The sequence below is a fragment of the Sceloporus occidentalis genome, unplaced genomic scaffold (genome assembly GCF_023333645.1).
Source record: "Sceloporus occidentalis isolate IW3139 unplaced genomic scaffold, rSceOcc1.0.p SCAF_3, whole genome shotgun sequence".
NCBI classification, from domain to species: Eukaryota; Metazoa; Chordata; class Lepidosauria; order Squamata; family Phrynosomatidae; genus Sceloporus; species Sceloporus occidentalis.
In genome coordinates this window covers 213195859-213216317 of record NW_028316983.1, presented here as the reverse complement: position 1 = coordinate 213216317, position 20459 = coordinate 213195859, and the positions used below count along the sequence as shown (strand labels likewise).

The 20459-nt window shown below is 39.7% G+C and overlaps 1 pseudogene; it reads left to right on the top strand.

Annotated features, from left to right (window-relative positions):
• Nucleotides 1-407: 407 nt before the first annotated feature.
• LOC149317457 (ADP-ribose pyrophosphatase pseudogene) lies at nucleotides 408-1681 on the top strand (annotated as a pseudogene).
• Nucleotides 1682-20459: the final 18778 nt, after the last annotated feature.

Here is a 20459-nt window from a genome sequence, read left to right as displayed (position 1 = left end):
GAACTATTGACTACATTTAAATATACTACTTTCCTTTACGTTACATTAGTCTATGCCCTCCCCCAATTCTCTTTGAGACATAATATCAGTTCTTTCCATTGATCAGTAAACTTTGTCACAGTTTGTTCTCTATTTAATGTTAACTTATCCGTATTCATCATATCATAACGTTTTGTGAGCCAATGATCCATTGAAGATATATATTTCTTCCAGATTTAGCATATATTAATTTAGCAGCTGTGATCATGTATGGCATTGTTTACAAAATCTTTCTTTGATCTTAATGTCAATTATATTTAATAAATATATTTCAGGATTCATTTCAATTTTAAACTTAATTTTTTTGTTATCAGATCATGGATTTATGTCCAATATTTCCTTGCGAGTCTGGAGAAGGAAGGAAAGCCAGTGGGTGCTTTCTATAGGTGCAACCAAAAAGAGAAGGCAACACCTGTCACACTCAGATGATTCGTAGTTGGTTTCGAGACTGTCCATATCCAGGTTGTGCCAAAAATTCCGGACATTTCTCTCTGGGGAGAACCAGTTCTTTGTGAATCGAGTGCATGTTATGGCAAGGGGCCTCCTGGCCCGGACTGTTATTGTGGTTTCTCTTACTGTAACTCTATCTGCTGTTGCTGCCAAATCTTCTTCCTGCCAGCACTTCTACCCACTCTTCCAAGCTGCCAAGAAACTTGCCTACAGCCCCTCTTTGGAATCCTGGTTTCACATTAACACTGTTAAAATGTCCACTTGTAAAGACTGGAAAGAAAAGTTGCACAACAAAGCTAGGATCTCTCCATATCCAGGATCAAAGGTTGAGCGCAGTGAAGTATCCAATGATATGGTGGACTGGTCAGTTGTCTGGGAAGACTACAGCCCTGTGGAGTATACAGCTCGCTCTGTTTTGGCAGGACCCAAGTGGGCAGATCCAGAGATTGGGGCTGAAAATTTTTCTCCCAAGTTCAATGAAAAGGATGGGCAGGTGGAGAGGAAGAGTCTCAATGGTTTATATGTGGTGGAAAACGGATGGCCCAGGAATCCTGTAGGCAGGACAGGAATAGTGGGTCGAGGTCTTTTGGGGCGCTGGGGACCAAATGATGCTGCAGATCCTCTTATAACTAGGTGGAAGAGAGATGACAGTGGCAATAAACTGGCTCACCCTGTATCTGGCAAAAACATCTTGCAGTTCATCGCAATCAAAAGGAAGGACTGTGGTGAATGGGCCATCCCAGGGGGAATGGTAGACCCAGGAGAGAAGTTATCAGCTGCATTAAAACTAGAATTTAGTGAGGAGGCTTTGAACTCCTTACAGAAAACAGAGGCTGAGAAAGAAGAGATGGAAAAGCAACTGAATAGGCTTTTCAACCAGGAACATTTTATGGTATATAAGGGATATGTGGATGATCCTCGCAATACAGACAATGCTTGGATGGAGACAGAAGCAGTAAACTACCATGATGAATCAGGTGAAGTAATGAATAAGGTTACACCTTGAAGCAGGAGATGATGCTGGTAAAGTAAAATGGGTTGACATTAGTGAAAAGCTTAAGCTGTATGCCAGCCATGCTGACTTTGTTAAGATTGTGGCAGAGAGAAGAGGAGCTCACTGGAGAGAAGATCCCTGACTTTATTGGCTGCAACCAGAGATCAGAGCATCAAACAAAAGCCTAAACATGTTAGAAGTGGAATGAGATGTTCATGTTATTTCAAGGGAAACATAATTGTTAAGTGAAGCTACGTCCTTTGATTTCAATGGGAAAAACTTAAATATATGTTTAACTCTTCCACTGAAATCATAGCATATCCTCTCTTTTTAACAAGGAATACTACCAAGCCATTAGATAACACACATTCTGTATCCATTATATCCAGGGAGAAATACTTGTACAATGGTATGATTTTGGCGACCAAGAGGAGTGTTATTAAGAGGCATTTTACAGCTGTATTTACATTACATTTACATCTGTTCTTATACATTTCTTATGAAATGTTTTTATACATAATCTGTTCGCCGCTTTGATCAAATTTTGGAAAAGCGGGTTACAAATAAACTATATTATTATCATTGTTATTATTATTATTATTATTATTATTATTATTATTATTATTATATCTACTACATATGATATAGATTTCCCTTCTGTTCCTTGCATTTCCAATGTTTGTCTTTTGGCTTATTTGAGATCTTTGCAATTTTTCCTGGTGTCCAATGCCATCTATAAAGCATTTTAGAATAGTTTTCTTTTAGATCTTGGCTTAATGTGAACTTCAAATATTTTTTCCATGACCTTGTCTACTGATCAATGTAAATAAGGTTACCTGTAAGGTGCTCCAATCATTTCAGATGCCCTCTTCCTTGATTTGTCCTTTGAAAGAGAACTTACCCATTCATTCTTTCCCAGAAAACTTGCTGGTGGGTCATGCCAGCCAGATAGTTACTGGAAGGCTGATATTTTACACCAGGAATTGTTGCTTATTTTGACACTCACTTCCTCACACTTTTTGAAAGGTCTCAAGATTGCTGAACTGCTTCATTTGAAATAAAGCACATTTTCTTAACAGAATTAAATTACCTTTCAGCCATTTTCAAAAGTTGCAAATTGGAATAACAAATATTATAGTCATTTTCTGTCTTCTGTGAAATGGAAGAAATTAAAGCTGGGCTGCTTCATCAAAGGATCTGGCCTGACAAGGTGCTGAGTCTTTTACAGAAGCCCCTGTTGTTTGGTTATGTTGATGTCCGTTCAAATGAAGGGCACACAGCATCATTCAGCTGCTTCTCAGCACTTTTCAGGATCAATCATGCTATGTTCTTCAGAATATATTTTCCAACCCACTCTTCCTGCCACCTCAACACTAAATGACCTTATGTGGTAATGATTACTGAACTGAGTAATTTCAGAAGGTAATTTCAGATGGTAATCATAGCTTCTGCTTTATGGTCTCCCTGCTGCTTTCAACAATTTATGAACAATAGTTGATGATGGTGAAATAATTAATTCAGCTGAGAAAAAGTCGCTGAATAGATTTCATGTTAAATAAAAAAAAAATAAAAAAAGAATCTCAAGTGCGCCAAAGGGATGGAGACAAGATTTTCTTACCAGGTAGCAATGCAAAACAGTGATGACAGGCAGTAAATTCTAGAAGCATGTTATTATTTTCTCACCTGCAGGCTCCATCAAGTTGTCATTAAAATAAATAAATACCTGGCTTCTGAACAAAACTGGAAGGTTTTTGTGTGTGTTTATTTGTTTTACTTTTACTGAGGCCTTGTCTACAATGGAAGAGATACTCTGGTAGCAGCCCAAAGTCTCTGGCCTCAGAGTGGCCTTTACTTCTGCCTTTACAACAGCAGCAGGGTAGCTGTCTGCACAGGTGTCCTGCTGAGTTGCCTAGTGCATCTGCACCACCACAGGCCACAACAAGGCATCTGGTGACAATCACATGGTTGGGCACCCTATTCTGACCCCAGATTGAGCAACTGGCAAAAGCAGTGGATGCACCAGGTAGTGGGATGTCTGTGCAGATAGCTGCCTTGGTGCAGAAATGAAGAGTGATCCAGAATAAGATGGATTTCCCCCCATTCCTTTCAAGAGTGTTATACCCCATTTCTGGTGTTGCATGTGCCAAATGTCATCCAAACTGCTTGTGAAACGTCAGGAAAAAAAATCTTCTAGAACATGGCCACATAGCCCAAAACATCCACAAAAAACTATAGTTATTCAAACTGTTTGCATGTGTCATCCAAACAGGACAATGCCAGAACAGAGGGAGGGATGGGCCTTTTGGTCCATGTAAATAAGGCCTAAGGTCAGCACTAGATGTCACAGAATACCTGTTGCCTTAATTACAATGGACCCTCAGTATCCACTATGGTTTGATTCCAGGCTCCTTTCCCCCACCATGGATGCACATCTCTAAGGCATTTATTTATTTATTTATTTAGGTATTTATACCCTGCCCTTCAGCCCTAATGGCTCTCAGGGCGGCTTACAATTATTATTTTTAATCAGACAGTTCCCTGCCCTCAGGCTTACAATCTAAAAGACACGAAACAAAAGGAGAAGGGAATGGTGGAGGGAGAGGGGATGTAAACTAATTGCTCCCAACAAGCTCATTTTAGCTACCTCTGAAAGATGTAAGGCTGAGTTGACCCTGAGCTCCTGGCTGAGATTGAACTCACACTCCTTGTGGTTTGTGCGTGAGTGGGTGCAGTACTGGCATTTAACTACTGTACCACCAGGGCTCTTTCTCTAATGTAAATTCCCTAAAGTAAACTGGATTGCAATATTTAATTCATTTAAAATGTAGATTAATCAACTAAAGCTTAGATTTTAAATTTAAATTCCATCCCTCTTGTATTATTTGAAATGTCTAACAAGTTAAATCCTGGGATGTTTGGGGGGGGGGGGGGGCATGACAACTATGACAGAAATACTTATGCCCTTACCTGGAACTGTAGGTTAAATTGGCTAGATGGCTAATCTTGTTTTCAGCTGCAATCTTGAGTGCCTGATCATGACACCCCACCATTCTGATAACATTTAAAAGTAGTTAAAACAATGTATCAGATATCTTCAGTAAAGCAGATGGAGAATCTGCACAGCCATTTTCACTTGGCACACTCATTGTCACATAAAAGGCAATATTTTTTCCAGAACAATGATGAAGTCAAATTACATTTTATATAGCATTGCCTCCAGGATTTCCCGTTATGTTCTTGGCAAGAGGTTTCTGGCAGGGCTTATTGCCCAGTTTCTGTAAACTGCCAGTTTCTATATCCTGCACAAGAATGATACAAAGCTCCTGTTTAACAATGTCTATACTACCTTATTATTGGTTTCAAAAGCTCTCTCTTTCTGATCCTTCAACTACTTTTTGTAAGTTTGACTAGGCTTCTAAAGTGAAATAAGTTGGAAGCCATCTTCAATAAAATATGTGTTTTTTGGAAATTATGTCCCAAGTTCCCTTATCATTGTGATTTATTTTCACCTTTTTAAATCATAGATGAAAGCCTGAAACAAAATGTCTTAATGGCCTAATAGAATGGTATGAGATCTTGTTAATTTGTAGTGTATCTGCACTACACAGTGATATAGGTTTAATACCACTTTAACTGTCATGGTGCCAATCTATAGAATCCAAGGTTTCATAGTTTGGTATGGTGCTGAGCTCTCTTTGCTAGGGATCTCTAGAATCTGACTACAAAGGACTTCACAAAGGACAAATTGCAGGGGTCCACTGGGTAGAATCATGACAGTTAAAGGGTATCAAACTGATATAATGGTACAGTGGCAGCTGGAGGCTTCTGTGTCAGTGGGGTGGTGAACCCACTCCTGCTTTTGTCCAAACATTAAAGGAGCCATCCAGTGAGCTGACTCTCTCCCCCTCCCAAAGTAGGTGCAGCATCTTTATAGCTTCTTTGAAGTTTGGCCTCACCCTTAGAGTGATTTCACTACATTACTGACATGGAAACCACAAGCTACCTCTGTGACTGTATAATGAATACGTGTCCAAAATACTGTAAATCAAACATACTCCTTGTAAAGTGCATTTTCCACACACACACACACACACACACACACACACACACACACACGCCCAGGACAGAAGGGTGGGAAGCACTATCACGGGGCCAATACTATTGCTCAAGAGCACACAGCAACTGCACGCTCCTGAGCCCTAGCACATGCCAGCGCCACCATTATTGTGCAGAACTGCCCACATGGGGGCATGTCCATGACGCAAGCACAGTGCCGCGTCCGCATGTCATGGTGCCACACTTGCATCACTGATGCATCACAGTGTGCCAATGGTGCACTTGTGATCTCAGCATGGTGTCCCAAGAAGAACCCAGTTTTTCCTGGTTCTTTTTGGGGTGGAGAGAGGCCGTGCCATTTGGCTGCTCTGGCCTACCTTGGGAGCAGAAATGGGCACCTCCAGCCCACCCTTTTTGGGTGGTCTGTCGAGCCCTATAGATATATTTAATGTGGTATGATTCACTTGCCTCACATTGAAAGTCAGCATAGTGTCTTGGTTAGAATGTTGGCCTAGGACTGGAAAAGTCAAGATTTAAGTCTCCGTTAATTTTTACTGTTCCTTGGAGATCTTGGCCCAGTTTATTCTTGCCCTGTGAAGATATATAGGTTACACATGGAAGGACTCAAAGGAGAAGATGTGCTCAAGATCTGCCACTAATCTTCCGTTTCCCTGTTGCTGACTTTTGCTGTGTGAAGTAGCAGTATCTGAAATGGACTTCCACTCTGAATGTAACTATAATGCTTCGTGTGATTGTACTTTACTTGAGTTCCTAATTGTACAGAGAGTTCTATTGTACTTCAATCAAATGTGACTAGAACTCCCCTTCAGATCTTATGCTCAATAAATTATAGCTGGGAAGAAGGAAAGCCGGAAACAATGCATAGGCATACTTAAGGTAGGTTTAAGTTTGGTGAATTTCTTGTTCTCACCACCTTTTCATTTCTCCTGTGTGTAAATTGAACTTCTCCAGAATTGCTCTATCTCATATTAAGTTTCTTAGAATTCGCAACTTTAGCATGCTTATATTCAGTAACTGCTATTTTACATAATACAACAAAATCAAAAAATTCACAAAAGAATATCTTTATTGGTCAACCAAAATGGGGAAACTACATCATGCTAGCTTTCAAAGCGTAAGTAGTTTCTTCATCAGGCAAAATATGTGAAATAATCATACAGAAGAAAAGTGACAATGGTAGAATCACAGGCCTACCTTTTGCATCATATGCTGTTTCTGTTGTAGTTCAGTAGTTCTTGAGGGATCTCAGTGTAGGCATTGTAGAGAGCTGTACTTTTTTCCTTAAAAATGCAGTTTTCTCTGATCAACCACCACAGAGCAAGTCCATTCACTTAGTAGCTTCTTGCCACAAGCTGTGACCCACTGTACCAATCTTTAGTTGCCTAAAGAACAGACAGGTCCATGGAACTAGTGCAACTACATCAAAGTTCCACCCTGGAGGAGAGAGTTAGCATGAGGATCACTGAGTCTAATGGCCTTGGCAAACTTTCTATGGATGTCATATCAGAAATGTCACATCCACTCTGAAGTTTGGCTTTGTATAATCTCTTATTTGATCTTCTAGTGGGCCACAGTAATGTAAGAGACATATATTGTAATGCTGATTGAGTCCACTTTCTAATCTGAGTATATTTCTAGCCTATCAATGTTCACATCCTTAACTTGCCATAAATCTGGTGGCTGTTGCCCACATGTGTGGCATTAAACATGCCGGCTCTTTAACAGAAATAGCCAAATCTGTTTTGTTTTCTCTCACATTTTACCTCTGTGGATTTTGGTAAACTAACACAGAAATATCCACCATGAACTGAACTGAAAGTCTTGCTTATCTTTAAAGTTAGTAGACCAATAACAAAGAGACATGGGCCTTGTTAAGAACTGTGCATCACTCCCATGTATACACACACTGACAGGAATTCAAAAAGTGTCATGGAATTGGGAATGCCTAATGAAGAAATAAGGGGAGATGAAGGGTGTCTGCTTGCAATCCCCTGTTGCCAGCTGGCTTGTCTTTGGCCCCCCCTTAGTGTCTTTGTGTTTTATGTATGTGAAGAAAGCTGGTAAAATAACAAATATCCAACAATACATTTCCTTTATTGGATATTTTACATGGATTGAAAAGGCTAGATTAAGACATGGTCAAGGACTTGAACATGTTTGAATGAGATTTTTAAATGGTTTATTATTTAATACCCAAACTTCACCTATCCTTGGTAATCTAGAAGATCACATCAACAGTTATTTTTTTTTAGAGCAAAAGTTTTTCAAGTGACAAAAGTGGCTGCTACTGAAGAGAAATAAATCCAAGAACATGTTGTATGTGGCATTAGCTATGAAGTTCTTTGGATGCTTTGATTTACTGTTAGACAAAAATCCCACTCAGACTACATTCCAGAAATAACATACAAGTAAGAAAATTGATGTAAGAAAAGGAATTAGGACCAGAGCATGGAAGGGATGGAGGGAAAAACAGTTAGTGCTGGGTAGATAAGGACTAGGGATGTAATTTTTCACTATGTTTCTTCTCAAAAAAGCATTGAACAATTTTAACAATTATCTTTCAGCATTGAGAAAGTCTTTGAAAATCACCCAGTTTTTGAAGCCTATTTACAATCCAGGGCTTATCATGTGCAAATTTCACACGTGGTTGTTCTGTGAGGGAAACATTATTTTTTGCCCAGAAAATAATATTTCTACACAGAAATATCATTTCCTGCCCTACTATGGACAGAGAAAACTTATTTAAAATACTGCTATTCTAGATGTATACCAGGAATGGGCAAATGCAATCTGTGCATCCTCCTTCCAGGTCTCATGTAGAATTCGTGGTGCCTCCTCTTTAACCCATGGTGGAAAAAAGAAATCACCCAAAATGGTTTTAAAAAGCAAATGAGGCTGCCCAAATCAGCAGGCCGGCTCAATTGCCGTGGTGGAGAGGCCTTGGTCTGCTGGCACCATCCTGGCCCGGCAAAACCCCCAGCAAACCTTGCACAGGGCTACTGGGCTTGGGATTGACTGAGGAAGTGGGAGGAGGAGGAGGTACTTCTGCCCTGAGAGGGAACTACAGGTCCCCGAATGAAACAGGGGGCAGAACTATGTTCTGATTGGGTAGTGTCATCACCATGATTGGTGGATGGGCCAGGTAGACGGCTCTCTGCTCTATCCCAGCTCCTCATTGGTTGTGTTTGCAGCACCATTTCTACTCAGCTCTCCCACCCACCTTCCCTATGTTGGATTGAGGGTCCTGCTGTCACAACTGTGATGGCAAAAGATAGGTCTTGGATCTGTTGGGCATGGTTTCCAAGGCTGCATAGCACTGAATCAGTAGTCGATTGGAGACCTGGGAGTGCTGAGAGCATTGCAGTGTTGCCATTGTGGGGGCAGCACTGATTCAGCATCCCCCAGTGACAAGGGGCAGAGATGCGGCTTAATGATAAACTGGTTACTTGAGGCATGGACGGGTATTTAACTGGTCAGCCCCCTTTGTTATACCTCTGAAGATTGGCCATGACCAAGCAATTGAGTTCACTGATCAATTTGGGATTGATGGATGACAGATCCAGATCTCATGCTTTTAGGTCAACCTTACACTGTAGCTATATAAATAAAGTCATGGCCTTTTGCCTTCCAATTGTGGCTTTGGCTTTCATTTCACAAGCCGGCTACTCTCCATGGCAATGGCTTTTTGCCTGGGTTGATTTTACAAGATATGAACTGGAAGTGGACTTCTAGTTACTTCTAGGTTTGATTCTTTTTTCAGTTTTGGGTCATTTCCTTTTCAGTTTAGTCTGCAGCAGGCCCTTAGTGTGAAACTGGACCACTAGGCTAAGCAAATTCACCCATATCTGCTGTAGACCATGGATGGAACTTAAATTTTATTAAGAGATTACAGATACCCAACAGGATTTTTACAATCCTGCTCATTTAATACACTGATGGGGAACATGTGGTTGTCCAGGTGTTGCTACTCTGGCTTGTCTTTTCTAGAGCTGAGAAAAATTGCAGTTCAACAAAATCTGGAGGTCCAGTGTACTTCATCTGCAGTTGCCATACTGAATACCAGAGAGAGCTTCTCAAGCTTTAATCATTAACAGTTCCTGGAGGGGAAAAAAGCACCATAAAGTTCCATCAGGAAGAACTACATCACATCACCTTCCTTTAACCCTTCCTAAATCCACCTTTTACCTGATGCAGCCTGCTATGTGGCTATTTACTGGCTGATGCAGAGTGTGGATGGAAAGAAGCATCCAGATGTTGCTGCAGCTGACACATTGCACAGAAGGTGATACTTTTGCTGTACATCCAGAAAACAGCAAAAAGCATCTAAAATGTGAGTTTGGGGATTAGGGGTAAAGGAGGAGTTGTGTTTTAGCTCCACTCAACTGAATTTTATCCCATGTCTTCCTGATGATTGTTAACAATTAACACTGATTTTATGTTGAGCCTGATCACTCTATCTTCATTCCTGATGCAATTATTATTATTATTATTATTATTATTATTATTATTATTATTATTACCATCATCTTCATGTATGTACATAATACTTTATGTAATGGTCGGCTTTAATAAAATCTTCCATAATGGTCTCTCTCTCTCTCTCTATATATATATATATACACACACACGCACGCGCACGCGCACATGCACACGCACACGCACACGCACACGCACACACACACACACACTATTCCTTCCCAGTTTTAGAAACATTTGTCAGGTAGCATAGTGGGATTTTTGTATTTTTTTTAGTGAAGCAGTGTAAGCTCTTTAACTCACAGAAGTAAGTGCAGGGTTCTTTTGATTTGAGTTGATAGATGTGTTGATGAAATATAACTCTACGTTATTCCTCCTACATTTCTCTTTTAAAACAAACAAAACATTACAGGCTTCAGGGAATACAAGATGCCAACTTTTATTTAAAGCAAGATGGCTTTGAGTTTAGTAGTCTGTTTATCAGTTTAGATTCATTGCTAAATGTACAGACGATGCTGCTGCTAAAATACCTATGAGGGATATAAACAAGGGCACTGCTTTGACTTAATGTGATTTCAGTGACTACTTTTACAACATGTCACATAAAGTACTATCCAATTTACTTCTAGCAGCACAAACATGGTGAAGTTTACAAAGTGCAGTACCTTAAGTGAGGTTTCTTAAATATCAGGGGAAGGAGGAAATCAACAGGAGGTAAATATTTGAATAACCTGGAAACAGAGGCAATGTATGGAAAGTATACAGCTTGAATATCCAGCTTGGTACATTTGGAAAATCAAAAGAATTCTTGGAGAATAAAAGCATATTTTCGTGTCTGCTCATAAACTAGGTTAGATGAATCTGTCAGTTTCAGGGCATTGAAATAATGTAGTTTCACATCGGTTTAACTGTTGTAGCCCCATCCTGTGGAAACCTGGGATTTGTAGTACTGAGAGGTCTTTCACCTTCTCTACCAAAGAGTGCTGGTGCCTTACAAAACTACAAATCCCAGGATTCTGTAGCATGGAGCCATGGCATTTGAAGTGGTGTCAAACTGCCATATTTCTACAGTCTAGATGCACCCTAAGGTACGGATAACATTTTTAAGAAAAATTTCTCACAGTTTATAATTAAGAGATAAAATCAAACCTGATATGCTTACGATTATGAAATGGATCACTCTACATTTGAATCCAAGTTATTTCCTCATTTTCCTTAACAAATATATAAATTTATTTTATCTGAAATGTCCTGTAGGAGATGCATACATTAGGAACAGCCAAACCCCCTAAGATAACTTGTTTATATTTAATTTTATTACTAAATCTAATAGCTATAATATTCCATATATTTTTCTAACCCCCCCCCCCCCCAAAAAAAAAAATCTTTGGCTTTTTGAAAGTTTGGTCTCACAGAAATTGTTTGTAATAGAAATAAAAACTTAGACTATGCACTTTAACAACAGCTAGTCTAACCAACATATTCAATTTTAATTTTGCCAAATATTTCCCCCCTAAGGTATTTAAAAAAAACAAATTAGAATTATGATAAAATACTGAGCAATGCAGTTAGCCAATAAAAACCACAGATATCTAAAACATGAGTAACTGAGAGTAACAAATAATATATTAATTAAGGCTGCATCCACACTGCAGAAATAATGCAGGTTGATGACACTTGTAACTGCCATGGCTCAATGCTAGGGAATTGTGGGAATTGTAGTTTGGTAAGATATTTAGCCTTCTCTGTCAGAGAGCTCTGGTGCCACAACAAACTACAATTCCCAGGACTCCATACCATTCAGATGTGGTAGTTAAAGTGATGTCAACCTGGATTATTTCTGCAGTGTGGATGCAGCCTATGAGGGAGGTCTGTCAGTGTCCTAAGTTGTTTTTGATTTTCTATAGACATATTTAAACAGAATAATTGAGATTTTTTAATAATTAATTTTAACCCTGAATATTTTTCAAATTCAGACAAAATAATTTTAAGTGGTATAATACTGTTTTCTGTCTCTATTATGCAAAGTACAATATCACCTACATATAAATTCTCACTTATTTCTTTGGTATTCACTTCCTTAATGTTGGAATCAATCCTATTGCTAATATGTAGTGAAGTTGTGAAATAGGTTCACACCTGTTCCTTACTAGGAAAATACAGCCATTATGTTTTGCCTTTGTGAATATATTTGTGTCATTATCACATCATCATCTTATATTATTGGCCTTTATTTATACCGTATAATCCTAGATACATAAGAAGGTCTGTCCAGATGTCAGATACTTTTGTCAAATTTTATTTAAAGCAAGTCAGGCAAACAACATTCTTCTAAGAACATATGAGTGTTCCCTATGGGGATGTGAAAATGTTTTTGTCTCTTCAAATTTAATCTGAGCTTTCTTCCTACCCTGCCTCATATTGGGTTACAAGAGTTTGTATTTTCTTCCAGTACTGAAATTTGCATACACTTAAAAACACATTTTTCCTCATTTCCTCATTTAACTGCACAATTCACCAAATTTATCCAACTTTTCCACATCGACTAAAGTGCATTTCTGCATATTTTCCCACTTTATGTTCATTTTAGCAGTTCATATTTTAAAATAAGTGTATTCTTTGTGGCTGTTTTATTTCTTGGAAATGTCCTGTAAACCTTGAAAACGGACAAATGGTTTAGTTACAGTGCACATTTTTAAGCAACAGGTTCTGAAAGGTATGAAAATGCTACTTTCTTCAAGATTATTGAATCCAATAAAATTTCTTTCCACCACTTATTTTCTGCAATAGCAAGACCTGGTCTATATGACTTTTGAGGTCTCTGTACTTCTATGATTCCATTACTCCATCTCCCCCTCCTTTTTTTTTCTGGTAAAATCTCATTGTTATATATTTGTCATTTTATTGTCACCTTTCAATGTTCTTTATTTTCTTGGTAAATCTCAGGCTCGTCCCTCCTGTTCCTCAAGTTCCATATGATAACATACAACTTCACAGGCTCAACAGTTCCACTGTATACTTGGCTCCCTGTGCCAAGGACTAATTTAAGTGGACTAGTTTAGACAGAAATAATCTGTCTGAATAGAGCTAGAGAGGCAGTACAGAGTGGATAGAATAGGGACTGTTTTAGTTACTGAACCAACATTTTCTAGATCAAAGCTGTCCATAATTATCCACATTTATCCAATTCTCAAAAATGACTTGTGATTATGCTGTGTCTGTTAGCAACTTTATCCACTGCCAAATTGCCTAGTTATTTGGTTATTTATGCAGTTTCAAATCAAACTCATCAACATCTGCTCTCCCGTTGGCAATTGTATCTTTTCTTCCTCCAGTGCTGATGTGAGCTTTGTCCTACTTCTTGGAAACTTGAACTGTTGATTGAATCTACCTTCTAACTTCAAAGGCTGAAATTAATTGATGTCTGCAGAGAAAAGGGTTATCCTTTTCATAACCATTAGCATTGCTAAAGAGATGCTCTCACTAACAGAGGTTTATGTTTTTCTCTTTGTATTTTGTCTGAAAATGTCTCAAATATTATCATATAAGAACATAATAAAAAGGATTGTGTGCAGAGGATTTTAATGCAGTAGAACACACCAACATTTACATACACCTTGTAGATCTGTCATTACAGGTATATGCTGTTCTTGCCATTGGGATTCCTGACCACTTATGGCCATAGTGGTGAAGTCTTATTTCTGCATGCCATTCATAAATTCGATCTCATGACTCATTGCTGAAATAATTAGTGAGAATTGTGATTTATAATGAATGTTTTTCCCTTACAGAACTGCAATCAATTGAAAAGTACAACAGAAAGCTGAACTTTGTGGCTGGATTGCAGCTCCCATCACTGCTAGCCAGCATAGTCAGTAACAATGGATTATAGAAATTGCAGTCCAATAACTTCTGAAAGCCCAGCCTCTGGCATGAATGAAATAATCTGGTACAAACATATGTTCAGATTGCTGTAGACTAGCACCTCTCCTAATGTGTGACCTGTACTAGAAATTGGCTGAAATCTATAGAAATATTCAACTAATTTTGAATAATTTCATTTTATTTACATTTTTATTGGCCCGAACATTTAGCCCCATTTTCCCACCAGCACAGACCTACTTGCCATATTCATTATTTCCCCCAAATGGCAATGCACCTAGTAGGAGGAGGCCAAATGTGATATTTTAGCAATAAGGTTAACAACAATAGTTGAAAAAGTGAATAAAGAAGTCCAAGGCTAAATAGAATATGGTTATTTTAGCATCCGTCTAGACTGTTGAAATAATGCAGTTTCACAGCACTTTAATCGCTGTAGCCCTAGTTTATGGAATCCTAGTAGTTGAAGTTTTACAAGGTTTTTAGCCTTCTCTGCCAAAAGAGTGTTGGTGTCTCACAAAACTACAAATCCTAGGACTCTGTAGGATAGAGTCATGGCACATAAAGTGGTATCAAACTGCATTATTTCTACAATGTAGATTTGCCCTTAGATAACAGATTTTTTTTTTTAAAAAAAGCCACAGCTTACACTCAGTTGGCAAACCGAAGCCTGATTATGCCAAAACAAGAATTAGAGACCTTTCCTATTTTAAGTAATATAGCTATGAAATCAAAACTGAAATTGGTTTAAATGACATATTCTAATTAAGAGTAATTAATGCCATGGAACTACATAAATCAACATGGCTTCTCAATTTTCTGCAATATTAAATATTGATTACTTTTGTTATCTTTTCTGGCTCATCAGGTTTAAAATGAGATTCAGTGCTCAGCAGTTCTTTCTCAAATATGCCCTTCCACCACCCCCAACCCCACTCCCCACTGAAATATAGAAAACCACATTGCATATCTTTAGTTTGCTAGGTTCCAATGCGTATAGGAAACTATACAGAATCCCAAGAACATTTCAGTAAAATCAAATGTAGATAAATCTTAATTGGACTCATGTAATGGATTCACAATCTAATTTAAGGAGATTCCCAAATGCTTAAATTAGGATGCCATTTCTACTCAGATTAAAGATTCATTATAGCATCACAGTTGGATGAAATTTTGGGACCAGAAGCTTTATTCTTTTAACTACTGATAATTTAAATTGGTAGGAACCTGTTTTCAGTTACAGTGCTTTTCTTACTAAAATGCAGCAAACAGAGCAGCAGGAAATGTAAAAGTAAAAGAAAAGAAAATTTCTTAAACTGCATTGTACATTTAATATCCAAAGGAAGTTTTAAATTGGAGTGGGTAATCTGCATCATTAATAGGTTTGCGAGGTTGGATTTTGAATGGTCTCCTGTAACTTTAGTCCTGAAGAGATTGTGAAGTAGAACAATGGACCATAACACTCTGTCCATATGGACAGTGATACCTGCCCCCCTTTACCTTAAAAACTCCAACCTACATGGAAGAGTGCTCATGTTTGTTCTTGTCAGTGGTGCTTCTGCACCACCTTCACCACTTTCCACTGGCAAAGAATGAGACATGTTGGGATAGAGCAGCTGGAGATGAAAGTTGAAGTTTGGAAGGTAAGAGTATTTTGGAAGGTAAGGTACTTTCACCCAGTTTGACAGTTTTCTGGTACCTTGTCTCACTTCGCAATCTCTTTTGAATTAAAGTTACAGGAACCCCACCCCTGTATTTCAGCTGGCAACCCAAATTGTTAGGACCATATTATGTCCCCTCTTAAATTTCAAAAGCCTTTTGCAACTAAACTGTTAAATAGTTCCAGTTCCACCATTTGGACAACTGTTGGGCACACCACATTCAGTGCCCTGCCTTACCTGAAATAGTAAAAGCAGGCATTCTGAGAATTACCTCTGGCTGTATCTGAACTTCTTGGCTACTCTGTGAAAAATGGAAATAGAAGCATTCTTAGGGCAATGGATTCTCTAATGCTTTTGAGTCCCTGACAAATGCTCAGCCCTTCCTCGACCCCTTTAGAGCCATCCTTGAGTTCAGGCCCTGCAAGAGTCTTCTGTTCATCCTGTGCTAGGGTGGGAGGAAAGAAGGAAGAAGTGGAAGAAAGCAATGGGGGGGGGGCAGGGAGAGAGAGGAGAAAGGGGTGCCCTCACCCTCTTCTGGTTCTGGTTTTGCCTTCCTCTGGTATATCCCCCTGATAGATTGCTTCTAAAGGTATAGCTCTGAGAAAAAGTATTGTATCTCTGCTTTAAATAGTACTATAATGAAATTGCACATTTTCTTCGTTTTAAAAGATAATGGTTTTAATAAAAGAGTGCATGATCAAATTAAAGATCACTACCAATAGATGTGAAAAACTTTGGTTGAAAGGAAGAGAGGGTGAGAAACTGGACATGAAAGCAAAAACAGATGGCTTGTTTAAAATTTTGGAGATGATTTTGTTTTCGCCTTCCTTCTCTTTAAACACCAATCTGCCTGAAAACATGTCTACTTTATTGTCAGCCAGAAAGTGGTGGTCAGTGTTCAGACGTTGGCTATGGGGGGGAAATGGTATGAAAAGTTTTTCATATTTTTGCATGGTAACCTTCTGACCGAAGAGCATTTGTGTATGATGGGAAAAGATTATTTAAAAACTGTTCTGTAACTTATTCATTTGAAATAGGTTATCAGTTTTCTGAAAATAAGACTATCCATTATCTGCTGTAGACCAGATTAATGCAAATTAGAATAGAAGCACTACAAAGAATTAGCTAGATCTAAATACTTTTCAGAATTCCCCCTCCCCTTTGGATATAGTATTCTTTTGATAACTGACTCTGGTATGAAATCCTTATATGGGTAGCTTCTAAGAAGACCAGTTAGGCAAACATCAATATTATGGATTTTGATATGACTTGTGGAAAAGTCAAGGGTGAAATCTAGGAGTCTGTTAACAAAGGATTTAAAGGATGAAAAACTTGTTTTTCATTTCATAGATTTGCTGGGCTATTTTCATGTACAAGGATATGTAAATGTTCACACATTCCCATACCTCTCAATATATACAGAGTTTCTTAACAGGTACATTTCCCCCTTTTTGCCATAATTATACTAGGTGCTGAATATGTAAATTTGTGAAAGTCAGGTGAAATAGTGGCATCCTAGGTTTAGTATTAATTGTTAGTACATGATGTAATAATTTGTGTACTCTGTACTGACATTTCAAATGGCTTAGTGTGTTTGGGAGCTCTGGTTGTGTGATCTCAATCTGAAAATCTGCCATGTTCAACCTGAAAGTCAACTTCTTTGGTAAGAAGTGATGACAGCCACGTTTTGTAAAAATTGCTTTTTTACACTGCTTTCTCACACAGAATGTGAAACAAGGCTCCGGATGAAAAACGTGGGAAAATGCCAGAAATATGTGAGCTGAACAATCACCTTCTTAGTACAAGGTGGTTTGCTATCCAGCTGTGGGAAATGGATACACTGAACATTCAGTTTATATAAAGGGAAAGGATATATTCCTTAACTGAATATTTTATTAAATACATGCATTAGGGCAAGCAAACACATTTTTAAAGAATCCAAAATGTCTGGCTGTGTTGGTGAAAAACCGTCTTTCCATATTCATTCATTCATTCATTCATTCATTCACTCATTCATTCATTGGACTAAATTAAATTGTTACCAGCTCCTAGAGGAGACCTACTAAATTACTGCATTAAGAAGTCTCATCCAATGGGTCTACTCTAGTTGAGACTAATAATTAGATTTAGCTCATGACTTTTGACGTGTGCACAGGGAAAGAAAGTTTGACCAGCTCAGAATGCCTACATCCATTGAGAAATGAGACTCAAAGCCAGACTTTATATTAATAGGTCTTTAATAATATTAATAAGAGAATTCTGGACATTGCACTAGTTTAAAAAGCCAATAAAAGCCAAATTGGATAGTTGGGGGATATGACTCTTCAGACAACAAACTTCCTGCTCCAGGTAGTGTAAAGTTCTCTTCGTCTGAAACCTGCTGCTGAACAGCTAACATCATTATTCTCCAAGTCAAGTCATTTTGGCCATGAAACAAAGGCGGGTTACAAACCGCCACCTGGGACGTCCGCAGGACGTCCCATTTTTAAAAAGGGGCGTCTCTTCTAGACGCCCCTGCCTCTAGTACGGACTCTGTCTGTACAATATGGCGCTGGCCGTTCCACACGGCCGGCGCCATCTTTACATATCGGACGCTGTGCGTCTGAACGTGTCGCGGCGTCTGTGACGTCGCGAATGTGCCTCTGGCGCCTCGCGACGTCACAGAGGCGCCGCAAAAAGAAGCTCCATTTTGGAGCTTCTTTTTCGGTCCGTGCAGGAACCGCGCGGTGTGGCTGCTGCAGCTCCCGCACGGAGCAAACGGCGGCGGCAGACCGCCTCAAAGCGGTGGTTTATAACCCGCCAAAAGCAATATTATGATAATAGCTTTATGTGGTCAACCAATAAGAGAACAAGAACGTTTGCCAGGCAGTGCTGCATTTTATCACCCTGTATAATTTATATGCATACCATATCATATGGTAAGGAAGATTAAACTCAGAGAAAGGAAGCATTTAAGGTATGCAAATGTCAGAATCAATCATGTCATAGTATTTGTAATTTCTATGTATGGACAATGAAGTTGAAATCAAGATACCAACAAATTCAATATGTGGTGCTGGAGGTGCTAAATATAGGGCTGAAAAGATAATGAATGGACCTGAAAACATATCAGGCCTGAACTCTCACTAGAAGCCAAGATAAATAAACTGAGGCCCATTACACATGGGCTAAAAAGTACGCGCATCGATACGTCACGACCGCGCCGCCTCCAAACGAGGCGGCGCGGTTGTGACGTATTGGGGTCACGGCAGGGCGCCTAGGGAGCCCTTTCTGCAACCCCGGAAGGAGCTCCGTTTCAGAGCTCCTTCCTGGTTTGGTCCACTGGGCGCAGCCTTCAGACGGCTGTGCCCAGCGGACCAAAGGAGAAAGGGGCCAAGCGGCCCCTTTCTCCTTCTCCCCGCCGCCGCGGGGTGTCCTTGGGGCTTGAAGCCCCAAGGACACCCCTTTCTAGGCTGCGGGGAAGGGGCCTTTTGCTGCTTCCCTGCAGCCCGGAAAGCGGTGGATCGGGGCCTCAGCAGCTGCCGCTCTGGCCACTGAGGCCCTGATCCGGCGGGGAAAGGTGCGCCTACAGGCCGCCCCAAAGGGGCGGTCTGTAAGGCGCCTGAGGCTATTAAACTTTGGACATATCATGAAATGACATGACTTAATGGAAATGATGATAAAGCTCAGTGAAGTGGAAGGTAGCAGGAAAATAGGAAGACTGGTGGATTGGTTCAATAAGGAAAACCTGGGCCTTGAGTTTATAAAACCTGAGCAGGGTTGTTGATGATCTTGGAGGTCTCACATTCATAGAGTCATTGCACTGTTATGCAGTGGTTCCAGTCTTTCTTGGAGAGGCAAACTCAGAAGGTGGTGTCAGGGAACCACTGTTCCACTTCCTGGCCATTGGTCTGGCCCACAGGGTTTAGTCCTCCCCCCCCCCCCCCCCGTGTTATTTAACATCTACATGAAACTGCTGGGAGTGGTCATCTGGAGTGTTGGGGTAGAGTGTCACCACTATGTAGATTACACCCAACTCTGTCTCTCCTTTCCATCTGATTTCAAGGAAGCTGCCTCTGTATTGAACCAATGTCTGCTGTCAGTAATGAACTGGATGAGGACAAACAAATTGAAACTTAATCCAGACAAGACAGAGGTGCTCCTGGTCAGTCATAAGGCAGATCAGGAAATAGGGACTCTGCATGTGCTGGTTGCGGTTACACTCCACCTGAAATATCAGACTTGCACCTTGGGTGTGCTCCTGGACTCACCTCTGAGCCTGGATACCCAGGTTTCAGCAGTGGCTAGGAGCACAGCTAAAACTAGAATTCCAGCTGCATCTATTCTTTGAGACATCAGATCTGACTATGGTGATGCATCCCATTTGAACTCTACATGGGGCTGACTTTGGAAAGTGTTCAGAAACTTCAGTGAATTCAAAATGCTGACCCAGGGCAGGTTATAGGGACCATAATTCCCCTTTTAAAGCAGCTCCATTGGGTACCCATAACTTTGGCTACTGGTAACTTTCTGGGCAAAATTCAGAGTGCTGATCATAAAGCCCTACATGGCTTAGGATGGTCCAGACTATCTGAAAGGCTCCTGCAAGGGTCCTAAAATCTATGGGGGCTCGTTTGATGAGGACATGAGCGAGAGAACCTTCTCAGTAATTGCTCCCACCCTCTGGAATGCCCTTCCATGGGAGGACAGGCCACCCCCTTCCTGCCTTCCTTTCACTTTCAGGCAAAGACATTTTTATTTAAGTAAGCTTTTAATATATAATTGTGTCAGGGATGATTTTGTATGGGCCGTGTGCTTTACATATTTTTTAAATTTTGGTAAGTTTTTATGCCATTTTATACTGTTTTTAGCTAATTGATTTTAATTGTTTTGAATTTTTTTAT